Source organism: Pinus tabuliformis, chromosome J, assembly GCF_031772625.1.
Source record: "Pinus tabuliformis cultivar Carrire ecotype Pingquan chromosome J, CPIR1, whole genome shotgun sequence".
Lineage (NCBI taxonomy): Eukaryota > Viridiplantae > Streptophyta > Pinopsida > Pinales > Pinaceae > Pinus > Pinus tabuliformis.
Window position 1 is genome coordinate 1,636,595,006 of NC_142295.1, and position 3,042 is coordinate 1,636,598,047.

Genomic DNA, 3,042 nt, shown 5'->3' on the forward strand with positions numbered 1-3,042 from the left:
ATTTTTATTAGGCAAAATATAAAAATAGAAAACAGGAATTTTTTCCCAGAACAAAAAAAAAAAGAGAAAGAGACAGACATAAATTATGTCCTCTATAATAATTTATTTCAATAAATGTTAAAATCCAAATTTTAAATAGTCAAAAGTTTATTGGACAAATGATATTGAATGTCAAAACCCAAAATTTTAAAACATTTTAAGTTGACTAGACAAAATATATATATATATATATATATATATATATATATATATTTTGAATATTAAAATCCAATTTTGCAGAGCCTAGAATAAAACGAATATATTTTCCAAGATTATCCCTCGACTTTGGTAAATTTAACTGACAACTTTTTTTCACCATTCAATTGAAAATCACAATGCAAAGTTCCAGACCCTGTCAGTTGCAAACAGACGATATATCACCCATTGTGATAAAAATAACATAGCAAATCAGAGAGAAAATGCATGCATATATTTTGGTGCAAAGCATACAACTCAAGAAGCTGGCCGAGCCAAAGATTGAGGACCTTGTTTAGCTTATTAGCTAGTGTCTCTAAAGCAGCGAGTGATTGCAGTGCATGATCTGTGATAAGGTCTGACGGGCTCTGCGGTTCTGTAACAGTTGCGAGTGTAATACGATCTCCCAGACCGTGGAGGGCACGGGATTTGATTCGCGGCTAAGGCCCCATAACTGATGTAGTATCGGATTCGCCTCAAAAGCCTCCCATGCCCTACATTTTCATTTTCCTCATCAACAGTAGCACCACAGTCTCCCCAGCTTTCTTCATCGCACATTTCGGTTGCAGAGGAGGATTCGATGCCGAGATCAAACCATCCATCCCTTGACGAGGCCAGCTCGGACACCCAGTCGGAACTCAGCTGCCCATTCACCCCATCACTCAGCAGCAGGGCAAGACACGCAGCAAATACCACACACACAGTTGCTATGACTGATGATGAATGCCCTCTTACTGCCCCCATTATAGAATACCCTGTCGAAAACAGTTGGCTAAACAAATTAAAAAAATAATGGGGTTTCTTTCAGAAATGAACCTTACAAAAACATACCTTTCTGTAATATCTTTGCAAAGGTCCCCAGAAATCGATCTCGGATTGAATGTATGTTTGGCGACACTCTACTAAGCTAACGTCTGTCCGTCTGAGGATTTGAAACCGGGACAGCTGCTTGCACATCCACTGCCTATAGAATGCTGCTCTGTGAAGTGTCGAGTGGGGAAGAAGATTTAAAGATTTAAGCCCAAACCCTAGTGCCAGGCTGTAACGAATGAGAGTAGCAGAAATGCTGTGATCGCATTTATTCATAAGCCTCCTGCTGCTGCTGATAGGGTCACCCAGGTCCTCAGAGCCTTGCCTGTCACGCCAGCTTGTGGTGCTTTTAAGCTTGGGCGCTACTCTCGGTTTGAGGGTCCCGTCATTCTGAAGAGATGCCAGAACCAGCACTAACAAAAGGAAAATTTCAAGCAACCAACCCTGTTACCGTGGGATCACGGGTACACATGTCGGTCCGAGTCAGTTTTGGGGTTTGCTTCTCGCGACATTTATTCGATGGAGTAAATTCATCTTGGAAGCGTTTGGAGTACCGTAGGGTTAAAACCACAATCTTAACTATTGAAAAAGCCATTGCAGTCTTTTTAGGTCTTTGAACAGGAAGTTTTAACTGCAATATTTTGAAAAGTTTTGTGGTTATTTTCTAATTTAATTTATGTAGAATTTCGCAAAGATTTATTGAACTTAAAAACTAATCCATTTTAAAATTGCAATCTGCAAAGATCTTTTTCAGATTTCAAGAACATATTATTAATGAGAAGATCTGTAACTTTTAAATTTTAAATATGATTAAATTTCCGTATGAATTCTTTTAGTTTCAGTATCATCCAAATTCTTAATTTACTTTGTATCATTTTGGAAAGTTCCGACTGTGATAAAAATATTTATACATCATTATAAAGTTGATTCATGCACTAGGTAGACAGACTGACCCACTGACAAGTGTTCTTTAATATCAAAACCAACCATTCCGATTGGCATTTACAGCAGCAACTGCTTTCACGCTTGCCTGGCTGTCTGTGATCCGTTCCTCGCTACCGTCCGGGGTCCTCGAATGAACTGCTTTCACAGACAGGCAGATATCTCGCCATTGTGTTAATGTTTTACGGTCATATTCAAAGCAGATTTGACGGTGCCAGTTGGCTCTCTTAAAGACAATTTTCATTGAAATTTTCGCAAAAGTAATTCGGAAGCAATAATTCTGATATGGGAAAATTGGCGAACTACCGTGACTAATGGATTGCTCTGTAAATTAAAAGCTGTACATTCCGGTCTCGCTTCGTGAAACAGTGTGCAGGATTCGAAAACGAGAAAACCTCGGAAACCATTAGATATTACATTTTCAGAGTAGATCGAATTAGACGAAAAGATTGTTGATGCTTTTCCTTCTGCACAAATTTATATGAAGATATTCCAGAATGTAATTGCTGAAGCCAGGGAACAATTTTTATAGCCGAAAATAAATATTATTGTATTCAGCTTTAATGTCGCACTGAATTTACTAGTTGAAAGTGGACAAAAGGACAGAATGACGCTTAAACTCCATTCTTGCCTGCAGCTTGCCTCGTCCATGTGAACAGTAAGGCAAACTTTAAGCGGTAGACAGATTTGTCGTAACTGTGTGTTCCAAATTTCCAAAACCACTGAGGCCATAGCTATTTTGCCTTGATCTTGGGAAAGCGTTAAAGTTCCGCTTGTATTGAGGACAAGTTTGTCAGATTGGCCCTTTGCTTAGAACTTTGGAAAGCATTGAGATTCCAGCTGCATTTGGACAAGTTTGTCGGATTTGTACTATTACTGAGAACTTTGGAAAGCATTGAATACCAGTTGCTTGTAGGACAAGCTTGTCAGATTTGCACTCATTTTTAAAGTTTGTAACTGTTTTTTTTAAAGCTGTAGCCTAATGACATTGTCTTTTGCTCTGGGAATTTTGGTTATATTTTGAGAAAATTTGGCAGGGAATTTTGGAAATTCAAG

At 38.4% G+C, this 3,042-nt stretch overlaps 1 pseudogene across 2 annotated transcripts; it reads right to left on the minus strand.

The window, feature by feature from the left end:
• Window positions 1–278: 278 nt before the first annotated feature.
• On the minus strand, window positions 279–1,524 carry LOC149233781 (protein RALF-like 34 pseudogene; annotated as a pseudogene). Of its 2 annotated transcripts, none has more exons than XR_016247621.1 (2): window positions 1,066–1,524; window positions 279–1,006 (listed from the first exon to the last, which is right to left on the minus strand). The product of XR_016247621.1 is annotated as a protein RALF-like 34 pseudogene, transcript variant X2 (transcript). The 2 variants fall into 2 exon arrangements; XR_016247620.1 differs by having other exon boundaries at window positions 279–989; window positions 1,066–1,516.
• Window positions 1,525–3,042: the final 1,518 nt, after the last annotated feature.